The sequence below is a fragment of the Canis aureus genome, chromosome 29 (assembly GCF_053574225.1).
Source record: "Canis aureus isolate CA01 chromosome 29, VMU_Caureus_v.1.0, whole genome shotgun sequence".
NCBI lineage: Eukaryota > Metazoa > Chordata > Mammalia > Carnivora > Canidae > Canis > Canis aureus.
The window spans coordinates 36,037,596-36,052,858 of NC_135639.1; the positions used below are offsets into that span (position 1 = coordinate 36,037,596).

A 15,263-nucleotide genomic window follows, 5' to 3' on the forward strand; every position below is an offset into this window, starting at 1 on the left:
ACCCATTCCCGTTCAGAGTTACTATTGAAAGATATGATAAATTCATATCTATTATGACGACGCAATAAATGTGTCATCGTAATACCTATTCAGTCCCTGTTTTGCAGAGTATTTCTTTGAGTGTCCTCTTTCTTTTATAGAGTGCCCCTTAATATTTCTTGCAGAGTTGGTTTGGTGGTCACATATTCTTTCAGTTTCTGCCTATCTTGGAAGCTCTTTATCTCTCCTTCTATTCTGAGTGACAGCGTGCTGGATAGAGTATTCTTGGCTCCATGTTCTTCTCATTCAGGACCCGGAATATATCCTGCCAGCCCTTTCTGGCATGCTAGATGTCTGTGGAGAGGTCTGCTGTTAATCTAATATTTCTCCCCATATAAGTTAGGGATCTCTTGTCTCTTGCTGCTTTAAGGATTTTCTCTTTGTCTTTGGAATTTGCAAGTTTTGCTATTAAATGTTGAGGTGTTGAATGTTTTTTATTGATTTTAGGGGGGGACTTCTCTATCTCCTGGATCTGAATGACTGTTTCCCTCCCCACATCTTTCACATTTTGATGTAATATATGTGATAGTTAATTTTTTGTGTGTCAACTTGACCTAGGTGTATGGTTGTTTGGTAGAACACTAGAATAATTGTTACTGTGAAGGTATTTGTAGGTGGATATAGTTAACATTTGCCATCACTAGCCTTCAAATAAAACAGATCACCCTTTAAAATATGAGTGGGCTTCCCCCAGTTAGTTGAGAGTCTTAAGAACAAAAAACTGAGGTTTCTCAAAGAAGGAATTCAGCCTGAAGACTACAGCAGAGCATCGTGACTGAATTGCAGACTTGAGACTCAAGACTGCTACATCAACTCTTACCTTCAATTTCCAGCCTGCTGGCCTGCCCTACAAAATATTTTAAAATTTCCCTGTGCCTTTGTCTTTCACCTGTCAATTATTTAGAAGTATGTTTTTCAAACTCTATATAGAGTTTTCCTAAATATATTAATTTATTAATTTTTAAATCAAATTCTATTGTGCTCAGAGGATAACCTTTGTATGATTTCAGTCCCATAAAAATATTGTGACTTGCTTTATGACTCAGTGTATGGTCTCCTTTGGTGAATGTTCCATGTGAGCTTGAAAAATGTATATTCCACACTTGTTGAATGCAGTGTTCTATGAATGTCAACTGAGTTGGAGTGTTTAAAGGTATTCAGATCTCTATGTCCTTCCTAATATTTAAATGGTTAGTGAGCCTATAAATTATTGAAAAATTGATGTTAAAATCTTCTACTTTAATCGTACAGTGGTCTCTCTCTTCCCTTAATTCTTCGATTTTTTATTCATATAATTTGAATTTCCATCATTAAGTGAATACACATTTTAATTTATTATGTCTTCTTGAATGATTATGTCTTTTATCATCATGAAATGTCCTTTTTTATCTTAAAGTTCCTTAATTTTTATATTCAAATCCTTTTCTTCTAATATAAAAGTAGTCATTCCAGCTTTCTTATACTTATCATTTTCATGGTATATCTTCATCTCCTCTTCCTTCCATTTCCTTTCACATTGTCTTTGCCTTTATATGTAAAATTTGTCACTTTGAGGCAGTATATAGTTAGGTCTTGCTTATTAATTTCTGTCTTGTAATTGGAGTGTTTTCTTTAGACCACTAATATTTTACATAATTGTTGATATGGTTAGACTTAAGACTACCATTTAATTTATCTTCTCTTTAGCTTTGGTTTGTGTTCCTCCTTTCTGTCTTGTCTTTTTTGGATTATCTGAATATTTTTTTCGCATTCCATTTTCATTTGCCTGTTGGCTGTTTGGCTCTATCTCTTATTATTCTTTCTATATTACACTATACCTATGCAATTTCTCACTGTTTAGATTTAACACTGTACCACTTCCTATAAAATGTAGAATTCTTGGAACCATACAGGTAAATTTACTTCCTCTCATTACCCTTTGTGTTAGAGGTGACATATGAATTTCATCTACAATTATTCAACTCCTTTGAGATAATGTTATAATTTTTGCTTTTATTCGTCATACATATTTTAAAGAACTTAGAAGAAAAAGTAGGTTTTCACATTTGAATAGATATTCACATTTTCTTGCTCTTTCTTCATTCCCAAAGGTTTAACTTTTCCTCTGGCATCATTTCCCTTCAACTTGATCATCCTCTAGCAATTATTTTAGAGGAGGTCTGTTGGCGATGAATTTTTTATATTTTCTTTTATCTGGTAATGTTTAGTTTTGCCTTCATTTCTCCAGGATATTTTCACTAGATGTAAAATTCTGGACTGAGCGTTTTTCTCTCAGCACTTCAAAGGTGTAGTTCTACTGTCTTCTGGTTTCTGATAAGAATTCTGTGCTCATTCAAATTGCTCTCCTATCTGCAATGATTGCTTTTTTTGCTAGCTATTTTAAGATTTTGTGTGCATGGTTTTCTGCTGTTTGATTTTGACGTGTTCAGTTGTAATTTTCTGTGAGTTTGTTCTACATGGGGTTCACCGAACTTTTTTAATCTGTAAATTTAATTTTTTCACCACATTTGGCATGTTTGGGGACATAAATTATTAAATTATTTTTTCCACCTGAATCTTTTCCCCCCTCTTTCTAGAATTCTAACAACATATGTGTTAGATATTGTCCCATAGAACTCTGAGGTTCTGATAATTTTTTAAAATCTTTTTTGTCTATTGTTCAGATTCAATATTTTATATTTCTCTATATTCAAGCTTACTGACTTTTTTTTGTCTTTCATCTCTATTCAGTTGTTGGATGAGCCAGTGAAATTTTAGTTTCAGACATAGTTTCCATTTCTAAAATTCTCCTGTGTTTTTTAATAGTTTCTATTTCTCTGCTCAAAACTGTTATCTTTTCACTCATTTCCACACACTTCTGCTAGTTATAATAGCTGGTTATAAATCTTTGGCAATTCTAGCATCTGGGTCATCTTGTAGTTGGCATTTACTTATTATCTTCTCCAATGAGACTTAGTCACATTTTGTATTATCTTTGAGTTAGTCAGTAATTTTGGAACTGTTTGGGTTCAGACCAGAAATTGTGCTTCCTCTTGTGAGAAGTGTTTCTAATTTCAGTTCAGTTCTCAAAGCCTTTGCTATGCTACTTTGATCTGCCCTGCAAATGCATAATTTATGAATGATTTCAAGGTTTGGGTAGGTTCATACAGAGTTAGGGAATCTCCTCTTAGCTCTTCCTTCTCCAGGACTTTCCCACTCCCTCCATCCTGCTAAATTCCTATTTCTGATTCCATTGATAAGAAAAGAGGATCTCTATCAGAGATTTTGCCACCAATGCCACTGATGTGCAAAGGAGTTCAGTGACTTGGGTATGTCTTGAGTGCAGAGCCATGAGCAAAAAGGAAAACTCACCTTTGTGTAGGTCTCTTCTTCCAGTTTAGGCTTCTATCCACAATTTACCTGCTTTTGTTTACTTAGGTAAGTGATTTTAATTTAGTTTAGTTTTTGTTGTTTGTGTGTGTGTGTGTGTGTGTGTGTGTGTTTGCATCACTACTCTTTTTCTTTGCCCTAAGAACCACATGTCTCAAGTATAGTCTTCTACTTAATCCAGTACTGAGAAAGAGAAGAGGAGAAACAAAGCCTTAGTTGACCTACACAATTTTGACTAGTGTCAATTGTTACAAGTAAGCCACTGCGATTATGAGGTTATTAATTAATGCAGGGCATCTTGTGGAAAGATACTGTTTATAGATTTGGAGAACTCTCCTTAGCAGGGTCTGAATTTTACCCTTACAGACTTCAAAAATCTGACAATGAGGGTACACTGAAAATAGATCAGGACAGAATATAAACTCTAAGCCTGATATATAAGACCAGACTATCATTTCTTTAATTTATTTTGAGAATTATGATATGTAAGTACTAAAATACTTAAGTCTGCATGGATAGCTCTTTATTTCTTAATAGAAAAGTACATAGGGGAATCCAAGTCATAATTGGAAGGTTGCTCAATAAGCACGATGTGCTAGGCTGAATAACACCCTCAATGTGTCTGCATCCTAATTCCTGAATCTTTGTTACTTTATATGGCAAAGGATATTTCAGATGTGGCTAATTTAAAGATCTTGAGATGGAGAGGTTTGTGTTGCACTAAGTATCCAGGTGGTCCTGATGTAATTCCAGGGGTCCTTATAAAATGTAGAAAACAGATTAGGGTAGTAGGAAGCATTGTGACAATAGAAGCAAAGATCATAGTGGTGCAGCCACAAGCCAAGGAATGCTAATAGCTACCAGAAGTTAGCTGAGGAAAAGAAGGGATTCCCCCCTTAGAGTCTCCAGAAGAAACTAGCCCAACTGATACTTTGATTTTAGCCTCATTTCAGATTTCCAACCTCCAGAACTATAAGAAAATAAACTTGTGTTGTTTTAAGTTACTTGGTTTGTGAAAATTTGTTACATCAATGATGGAAGAACAATACACATGGGATCAAGAAAAAATGGTCAGAGGAGTCAAATATTTAATGGAATTAGCCTACAATGGCTTGATTTCTCTGCATAACAATACAAATAGTCTCTTGAACAAAATTTCATAATGGTGGGTGGGCAGTACTATAATTTGACTTTATAAAGTCTTTTAAATGCTAGGTTGACTGACCTATCCATTCATAATTGTCACAATCTTACTTTGGGTATTTATGATATTCATACAGGTCTCAGATATGCTGTTTTTATGAGACCAACTCTATTTTGTAGGCTCAATCTCCGCATATTTTCACTTTGATCAATTCTCTGTTGGTTGAAAATTTCACTCTCCTAGATCAAACTGATTCCCATTATTACCAAATGACAATGGAGAGCCTCATTCTGGACCCTAAACACTAAGTCTTCTTATCAAGAAAGAGGTTTATATTCAAACAAACTATTTCTTGAACTGTAAAATCTCTTCTTCATCATGTAAAACAGAAAACTCAGTAGCTAACAGCTTCCCAATCATCATGTAGATAAGGTAGCAGTGTTTAAGTCTTTAGATCATCCCCTCCTCTTATTTTTCACAGTTACAATGTTATAAACTTCACAATAAGGGAAAAACTAATATTTGCTGATACTTCTTAGTCTTGCCTTTATAATCAATTAATTATTTGTGTTCTTTTTAAGTGAAGAAAAGTTACAACAAAAAATTTCAGTGTATAATGTCATATATTACAACTCAGTAGTAATGTTCTATTCTATGATCCTCTACTGTTACACAATGGAGTGTAAGAAATATTATGAAACATAAATTCCTAAGAAAATTTACAGGAATAGGTGATAAAATAATGAAACCGAATAAACGGACAATGCCAAAGTTCTGTGATGTGTTTGTGTGCATGCAAGTACATTAGAAGCAATCCAAATCCAAATGGAAGACTTCATTTCTTTATTTTAATGCTAATTTTCTTACATTTTTTTTCACATCCTCTGAAGTATAATTGTGTTCTGTTCAAAATATACTTGCATTTTAAACTTTTTTTTCCCCAGAAAGAGTGAAAAAGAAAGTCCTTCTAAGCAGAGGCTTTTAAGATTGCTAAAACTGCAAAGATAAGAAGTATAAGACCTTTCCTGGCATGGTAAAGAGGATTCTTGGAGGAGGAAGGTAAGATACGAAGTGATCAAATGACATGTCTTTTAAGTAATAACTTCTGACTAAAGGTAGCAATCTCAAAGCTGGGAGATTGACAGAGAGGGCTTAAAATACAGACACTTGGCCTAGAAAGAGATCATTACAATTGGAGGGGGACTTTTAGAGGCTCAATCAGGAAGCAAGTCAGGACAGGATGGGAAATTGAGGCAGATAGGGTGAAACTCAGGTTCTGAGGCCAGGCTCACACAGCACTGGGGCTTGGGGGGTAGAAGCCCTTAGCCAGGCACAGTGGATCATTTCAGGGAAAGGTTCTAGGGCTGATCCAGAGGAATCAAATGACAGCAAGATGAGATTTGAAACGAGTAGGCTGTCCATCGCTGAGACAGATGGTGTTTGCAGGGTGCCCCAGGGATCCTCAGCCCAAGGTCATGAACCCTTCAGGGAATCTATGGATGAACTAGGAAATAGGCAACTTCGTGAAACTGTTTATGAACTGTGTGCATGTGTTTGTAGGTTTTTCTGGTGGTAGACATCAAATTCTCACAGGGGTCATGACCTTCAAACTGCTCAGACTGCCAGCTCTAGGCTCAGAGGTTACAAACTGGTGGCCTGTGTACTGGCAATGTTTATTTGTCCTTGTGTTATGGTTGCAGAGCATGTGACAAGGCATGTGAGGAAGGCCTGAAGCTCAGTCCCACACCAGCCAGCTCATCACTGATGATAAAGTCAGTCCACCCTGAGCATTTCGGTGACCACACGCCCCTAGCAAGCATTTGAATTGTAACTGTCGTGTCCATTCTGCTTGTTGAATTGGTATAAGACTGGTGGTATAGAAATAATCGGAAGGCCTTGTTAAAGCTACAGCTCTGTGGGGAGGTCGGGGGCAGGGGGGCACTTGGGAAATCTGTTATTTTATAAACAGATGTCTCTATGACATCACCATTCACAGGGGGAAGAAGAACAATGATGATGTCACTTCAGGGATGTGTAAGAAATAGAGAATCTATGACCCTCCTCTTCTCGCACTGGGTCAGAATTCACATTTTAACAAAATCCTTAGGTGTTTTGTGTGCACACTAAAGTCTGAGAAGCACTGCAGCAAGTTTTATGAACTATAAGCCAAAAAGTTCTCTCTCTCTCCCTCCCTCCCCCTCACTGATGGGAAGGGAATTCTAATTAGAGGAATAAGAATATTTTATCAGCTATGGCTAGTTTGTTGTAGAGTATCTTATACATATGTTCACATTAGATTATTTTTAAAAAGAAGCTATATTATAGTTTCTTAAGAAAGTAACATATGTATCCATTAATGCCCTCCTAGAAGATGGAAATACACATTGAAATGTTATGAGAAGAAGCGAGCCTGAAAAAAGGGGACACATTTAGGTAAATAGGAACTTCCTCATATTGGAGCTGTGTTCATATCTTTACAAATGTCCTTTCAATTTCACTTGATTCTTTTAGAAGCTGCAGCTGGAACCTTGAGAACCTGGAGCTGTGTGTAGCAACAGGTGTACAGCTCTTTCCTCATCACCCTGGAGATCAGGAGACTGTACATCTCTCCTCAGGGCACTGAGAGAATAGATCTTCTCTGGTTACCAGTTTAAGGAAGAAACCAAACAAAGCAAATACCCTTCTGCTTGGGCTCACCCTAACTCAGACTTTACTGAGTTTTTTTTTTCTTTCTTTGTTTCTTGTTTTGTTTTGGTTTTGGTTTTGGTATCCAGCCCCATTTAAAAGGCACTGAGCACTCTGGTTCTTCTTTTCCATGGCTAGAAGACAAAACTCCGGGGAAGCTGGTGCCCATGTTTTCTTGCTCTACTCACTTCTAATCAGAATAGGATTAACTGGTTCAATGATCAGCCAAGAAGCGACATGTTTTCCCCTCTCTAATCCTCTTCGCTTTGTCACTCATTATTAGTGAGCTGCTAATGTTAAACGAATTGAAGGTAACTGCCTTCTGCATTTTATAATCTCTACCTTTTTTTTTTTCTGCAGCAGATTTAAGGCTGCTTCTTAGTGCAGACCTGGCTCTGTTCTGAACATTTGGAAGAAACAGTTTTTAAATATAACCCACCACAGTGATTCCTCCACAGATGCTCATCCAAGCTGCTCAGTAACCCAGACAGTACACAGTCACTGCACCCACGTGCTCCAGAAAGTTTCCAGCCAAAAGAAAAAAAACATCATTACTTAGCCATGAAAGTCAGCCTCCAAACCCATAAATTAATTGGAAATTGGACACAGGTGCTTATGAAAAGGTTGCCTTCTTTTCTAGTTAATTTTAAAATTTTGTCATAATTTAAAAAACATGTTGGTAATTGCAATAGAATAATGGCCCCCAACCTAACAACCTAGAGCTGGTGCATATGTTACCTTCTTTGGCAAAAATAGACTTTATTAATGTGATTAAGTTAAGGGAACAGTATTTTGTGTTATCCAGGTGGGCCCAATGCACTCACAAGGATCCTATAAGAGTGGGGCGGGAGGCCCAAAGCCAGTAGGAAGTAGGTATACAAGTGGAAGCAGGACTTGATTGCCGTGGTGTAAGGAAGCAATGGGACCGAGGCAACGGGGTGTCTTTTAAAGCTGGAAGGTCAAAGAAACATTCTTCCCAAGTGCCATCCTTCCTGGAAGGAACCGGTCTTGCCAATACCCTGACTTTGGCCAGTGAGACTAATGTTGGACTTCTCACCTCCACAACTGTCAAAGCACAAGTTCATGTTGTTCTAACTTGCTAAGTTTGTGGTAATTTTTTTTTCCTTAGTAGCAACAAGAAAATTATAGGAAAGAAAGCTATAATACAGATATTTTACTAGTTATTCTACAATTTTTTAAAAGATTATTTATTTATTTATTCATGAGAGACACAGAAGGAGAGAGAGGCAGAGACACAGGCAGAGGGAGCCTGAGGTGGGACTCGATCCTGGGTCTCCAGGATCATGCCCTGGGCTGACGGCGGCGCTAAACCGCTGAGCTACTGGGACTCCCCATATTCTACAACTTTATATAACTGCATTTTTTAGTAAAAGTGACTATTTTGTGGATATTCTTAAAATCATCAGTTTTTCTTCCCAAAAATAGGTATTTTATTTCATACCTTTGCTGTTTTTTGTTTTATTTTTTTAACTTGACTGGTGACATCAATCTGGTGAAAATTTGAAAGGAAATAACCAGCATGTAAGGGATAGGAGCAAATTCTACCTCAGTTTTTGTTGACTGGGTCTTAGCCCCATCTGGTGCAGAACGTTGTATTGGCATGCTGCTTTCTCAGTAGACTTTGTGGTTAACCATTTGCTTCTGGGAGTTAGAAATACATACATGCAAATTCTGGGTCTGCTACTTCATAACTTGTATCATAACTATGAACTGAACTTTCCTAAGCTTTGAATTCCATATACATAAAATATCACAGGGATGTTCTGAAGATTATCTAAAACAGAGTATTGCAAAATGCTTAGCATAGTTTCTAGTACATAATAAAGGCTACCCACTCAATAGTATCGATTTTTGATTAGTTAAAACTGCAATAAACTTGGACATGGTACATAACTGTTTATTATACTCACATTTGGGTCCAACCTGATGTGTTCTGGGTGAACCTGGAGAATTTAGCTGATAAGAAATGTCTGATAACCAGTCAACCAGCTGGAAAGAATGATCTTAAGATTGGAAGGAAGTATTATCTTAAGAGCACTTATTTGAAAACACCATATTCTCCCAGGAGTGAAATGTGTACCCGGTGCTGTTCTACATGTGACAAAACTACTGTGTGATGTGCTTAGTGTGTGGGAGGTAATTCTTATGATTGTATTAATCTAACAAAAGATGGCATTCTGCCTTAGTTTTTATTAAAGACTCAATTGATGAGGAAGTTGTCAATGCAGAAAGTCTGTGCTGTGTGTGTATACTTAGTCACAATGTTGGATGTGAGTATGCTATTTGCTGAGGTTCCCTGCTTCATTTCCAAAGCCTCTTTTATATTTTCCCATGAGGTATTTCCTAATGGGTCACCACCCCACTTCTCTTTGGCCCAGAGTGTGTGTGACTAAGCTAATAGGAGGTACTCATGACCGCAGCCCGGACTCTGATGGGACCTGAGAAGACCTGAGTTCCTAGTATAAACTTAAACTGCACATACCTCTGAGAGGTACATTTACATTAAGAATAACTTACATTGACGAGCACCACTATGTGCTGAGCACTGTGCTCACTCCTTGTGCTTTGTCGCATAGTAATAACCTTAATGGGTAAGCACTAGCATAACTCCTTTCTTATTAAGGAAAATAATTCAGAAGTAATTGCCCAAAGTCACATGGGTGACAAGTAGTAATGTCAAAATTTGAACCCAGGTGTTTTGCTTTGATGACCTGTTTTCTTAAGCTACTCAAGTACATGATCCCTGAAAGTCCTGAGACTTTCAGAAATACCCTCTTTTCTTAGAGACAAGAAGCTGGGGGGAGAGGAAGGTTTTGTGTGCGGCTGCCCTTGAAGTAGTATGTAGACTACAGTCTGTCTCTCGAGGGTTCAGAAAGCTAGGTACTCCTTCCCTGCACCTTTCTGGTAGCCTCTTGGGCATAAATTGGGCTGTTCCCCTTTCTATACCTGGGCTGTCCTGACCGTAAGCAGAGAATCGATTGCCTCTTACCCTGAGAAGTCTGCAGTATTATCACAGTATAATAAGCAAAGCTGCATGTTACCCATTAGTTTGAAAAATTGATGCCTCATCCTCTCACCTGAGTTTGTTGCTGAGCTCAGATGTGGGTATTTGGCTCTGTTGTGGAACAAAACAGCAGTATCCAGATGAAAGAACACTAAAGAGGCTAATGCATGAGCCACTGAATCTCAAAGCAGATTTGAGACTATCTGCTGTCCACAGCAGCACCGGGCTGATTCCTCATTGACTAACTGGACCTCTTAATAGAATCAGGTGTTGGCTCACCACTGTTCCTCATCCTTGCATTTTTCTTACCACAGCAAGGAAGTCTAGTGCAGACAGGTGAGCCATTGGGTAATTACAACCACAAGCCTAACCTGTAACTTGAAGAGCAGGGCTGTATAAACCTGTGATTTCCCTATCCTGGCTATACCTCAGAATCACTTTGGGAGCTTTTAAAAACTGAATGTCTTGGCTCCACCCCCAGGTGTTCTAATTTAATTGGCACTCAGGCATAAGTACTTTTTTTTTTTTAAAGCTCCCAAGGTGATTTTAAAAGTACAGCCAAGTTTGAGAAGCTTTGTGTGAATCATTCTAACCAAGATTGCCTTTGATTTTGCTGGGAGGAGAGCATTTCTTCCTAGCAGTACTGCCTAGAAATGAAAATCTGAGTGGAGTCATGGTTGGGCTGCAGAATTTTCATTCTGGTCGTTTCTAGTGTATGTTGGTATAGCTCTAGCTCATTTGTGCTATGCAGGTGTCCCCACTTTCTCAGGGAGCTAGGTTAGGACCTGTGAGGGGGTAAAAGACATGGAAATGAGAGCATCCCATAATGCCTGGCATGTAGTAGGGGCTTATTACATGTTTGAAGATAAGGGGAATTAGGGATGTTCTATTTGGATTTCTATATAATTAATGTAATGGTTAATTCTACGTGTCAACTTGGCTGGGCAGAGGGTACCCAGGTATTTGGTCGAACATTATTCTGGGTATTTTTGTGAGGATATATTTAACACTTAAATCAATAGATGGAGTAAAGCTGATTTGCATGAGGGCCACCTACACAGAGAAATCAGTTGAAGGCTTGAATAGAGCAAAAAGCTAAATCTCCCCTGAATGTTGAGTTAGGGAATTCTTCTTGCCAGACTACCTTGAACTGGGACATAGGCTTTCTCATGCCTTTGAACTCAACCTGAAACATTGGCATTTCCTGGGTCTTAAGCCTGTGGGCTTTCAGACTGGAATTATACCACTGGCTCTCCTGGTCTTGGGACTTGTCAGCCTTAATAATTGAGCTGATTTCTTATCTCTTAGATCTACATGCACTACTGGTTCTGCCTTTGAAGAATCCTCATATACTTGCCTATGAGGAAAATCGTTATTTTTGTATCCATTTTCTGTAATAACAGGTGATGACTAAGTTATTTTTTTTCTCCATCTTTCCTGGAATGAACCACCATGATCCAAAAATAATCAAACCACCAAATTTATTGAGGACCTACTATGTGTGACACACTGAGTTAAATACTTTAGATAGATGAATAAGATGTTACTGTATTCCCTCACCAAAGGGTCATCCTCTTGGGAGACAAATATTCATAAAAAGTACAAAAGGTTATATGCATTAGGTCTATATACAGGTTAAAATTGGGTGAAGGGAGTAGTTAAGCTATTCTACCTTGAGACCTGAGGAAGCCTTCATTGTGTAGGGTAAAACCTCAGTGCCCATTCCCTCCTCCTCCACTTATGGGAGCAGCCACCTCAGAGGGTGCCCTACCACTGGGCAGACCATTTGGACCTATCATGCTCCATAAGTCCGTCCTCTGTGGACCTGGGATTGGGGAACCTATCAGGACTTGCACTGCTGTTTTCTTGATGCAAAACTATACTTGTCCCCCAGCTTGGGAACAGCTGCTGAAGTGACCAACATGGGACAGTTTGATGGCCTTCAGTCTGGAGGGCACCTGATGAGAGAGGAGAGAGAAAAGGAACTTCTACTAGAATGAGAAGTCTGATAATCTAGGCCTCTTTGTTCAGCAACTGAGTTTGGAAATGCAAGCTGCTTTAGGACCAAGTGGTGCAACAGCCTTTCTCCTGCATCTGTTCCTTCAGTCACTAGATAATGTGACTATTGGCTGATAAATGCTGCTATGTAGGTAGGAACTTTATTGTAGCTTGTATTTGTCTGGTCTTATTTATTACAAGCACAAAGATGCTTAGAAAACCCAGATCTTTGAGGTACCAGAAAACACGTACCTATAAGGAGAAATAGAGGGTAGTATCTCATGGGAGGCCGATGTCTCCATCCTCCTCCCTTCCTATGATATGGGAATGGTAAGTTGGAAGGGGGTCCAATTGGGAGGCAATAGTAAAACTTGTTCTGGGAGATAGGAGCTTTCACATTTCTTCTTGAGCAGCCTGGTAACACCCATTTCTGGGGCTGGGTTGGAGATGGCCATGATCATCCTCCAATTGTGTCTTGTTAGAAGTCCTAAGGTTCAGCACTTCCCAAGATTTTTGTTCTCCCCTACACTCCCCACAAAAATGTATCCCCTCTAGGAGATCAAGGCTCTAATGGCTTCTAACTGGGCACATAGGTACTCAGGAAATGCCCATTCCTTTGTCCTTGACTCGCCTACATACCCAGGCAAAAATCCCAAGGGCCCTGGGATCTTTTCTCCACTACTTTCTAGTCTCTCTTCCTCCTCATTATCCTCCTCATCAACATCACTTTCACCATTCCAACAATAGCTAACACTCAAATAGCTTACTATATGCCAAGTGCATCCTAAGTGCTTTTTATGTATTAAATCAATTGTCCAGCAACTCAGAGGTAGATACTTATCTTTATAGATGATGAATCTGATGGCAGAGAGGTTTAATAACTTGCCAAAGGCAAAGGCACACAGCTTTTAAGTGTCAGGGCCCAGATTTAAAACGAAGGAGTCTCACTAGAATGTCCATGCATCTATTATCCTCTTCTGACTTTATTCACCTTAGAAAAGGGATGATCAACTCTATCCCATTGATATTTTTAACTTAGTTTCTTGTCCTTGTCAGTGGTCTACTAACAAACCTTTCCATCGCCTGATGGAATACATTTCTAATAGTGGAGCTTGAAGCTGGAGACTTTATATGCTTCCCCCCGACACACACAACTTGAGAGGAAATACTTAGCTGGCATCTCATTTTGTGTAAAACAAGCTCTGATCATTCAAATCATTTTGTTCTTAGAACAAAGTGGCCATAATTTCATGTAGGGGCTGTCTACTCTTGCAGTCATGAGCAAGCAGTTGCCTTGGTAACAGCTTTTGGAAAGGACAAAGGCCCGGGGAACTTTTGTCAAGACCCATTACACTGTGCAGAGAGGCTCTTCCTCAGCTGTCACACTCCCCACCCCCCTGGCCATTTCAGCTGCCTGTCTCTCCTTTTGTGGCCAACTTAGAGGCCAAGTGGTATATAAGGCAAAAGATTTGAGCTGTGGTTGGACCAGCCATTAAAAAAATATGCCAATCGGAAGGAACCTAAGAGGACAGCTGAAGATTCTAGATGGTGTGAGCAGTGAGTAGTGGCTCAGCATTTATCAGGTGGTCTCCTACATCTTGCTTGGGTCTGATGGTTAGCATTCTCTGCAAACTGCAGAAGGAATTCTTACTTTAAGACCAAGCTGAAGATCAGCTTCTCTAGACTTTTAGTCTCTGATCTTAGCTCTACCTTTTGGAGTAGCACAAACTATGCCTGGTTTCTCCTTTGAGCATCCTTCTGGTATTTAGGGACAGGAGATTTATCCTTCTGAGGCTTCTCTGTTCCTGCATCACTTGTTAGTAGTAGTATAATTAAGAGCATGCAGCATCTTCAGCACTCCACTCTGGAATCTTTTTCCTTTACAGCCTCTTCTAAAACATGGTTCCCTCAAATGACACATTACATATGTGGTCTGAGCAGTGTAGAGGGAGCATAATCACCTCACTAGATTGCACAACATGTAGGATAATATTCCAACAGTTGACTTTTTCATAGGCTTATTATAAAATTTTGTGCTACCAGAATAGAGGGATGTCTTTAAATATTTCACACACTTATGACCAGAGTCCTATTGTCCACATCATTGGAAAGAGGTAGATTATCCTGTATGAAACATAAATTATAATGTTATTATTAATTTTGCAACGTAGTTCATATGGAATACTTTGACAGGCATACTGAAAAGTGTGCTTTATACTATAAACAGCTTAGCCTTGTTCCTATGATTAAAAATAAGTGTTCTCAGGGCACCTGAGTGGCTCAGTGGTTGAATGTCTGCCTTTGGCTCAGGTCGTGATCCTGGGGTTCTGGCATCAGGTTCCCCACAGGAAGCCTGCTTCTCCCTCTGCCTATATCTTTGCCTCTCTGTCTCATGAATAAATAAAATCTTGAAAAAAAATAGGTGTTCTCCTGCTGACCACAGATATCCATCTGCTTTATGACTTATTGGCAGCATGATGCTCAACTGTCAATGAGAGAAAGGACAAGGAGCAGTACCTGATTAACTTCAGGCTCTGTAATGTTACTTTGAGTATCTCAGAAGCCAAGGAGGGGAAACTTGAAATAAGGTAAGGTTCCTCCTCCTTGTCTGAGTTAGGAGAGCAGAGTGGGGAAATGGACCTGCTCTTTTCTCCTTGAACTGGGCCCTAATAATGAAGGAAGCAGGACGATATTGTCAGAAGAACATTCAGCCAGAATTACATACTGGAGTTTGGATTCTGACTCCAATCCATACGGTTAAATTTCTCAAAGTTAATTCCTTGGATGTGAATGTCTGTGCCCACATGTGGAATAGGGATGATGATATCATGCATCTTATTAGATAGGAGACCATAAATGTAAAAGATCTAGTTAAGTGCCCCCGAAATCTCTTCAATAAATAACACTTTCCCTTCATTTAAGGATTTCTGACAAGCCCCAATATGCTAAAAATCAAGGCTATTTTTAGAAAATCTGATGCTGCCCATCTATTAACATGAATAC

General features: G+C 38.9%; 1 long non-coding RNA gene across 4 annotated transcripts in view; it reads left to right on the forward strand.

Annotated features, from left to right (window-relative positions):
- LOC144300836 (uncharacterized) overlaps nucleotides 1–15,263 on the forward strand; it is a 176,375-nt gene that overhangs the window by 11,190 nt on the left and 149,922 nt on the right. The window contains exons 2-5 of one of the 4 annotated variants that reach the window (XR_013367605.1): nucleotides 5,497–5,611; nucleotides 6,253–6,379; nucleotides 6,921–6,985; nucleotides 7,598–7,860. This is a non-coding gene — a long non-coding RNA (uncharacterized LOC144300836). The remainder of the gene's footprint in view (nucleotides 1–5,496; nucleotides 5,612–6,252; nucleotides 6,380–6,920; nucleotides 6,986–7,597; nucleotides 7,861–15,263) is intronic. The other 3 variants (XR_013367606.1, XR_013367608.1, XR_013367607.1) reach the window with 3 other exon arrangements.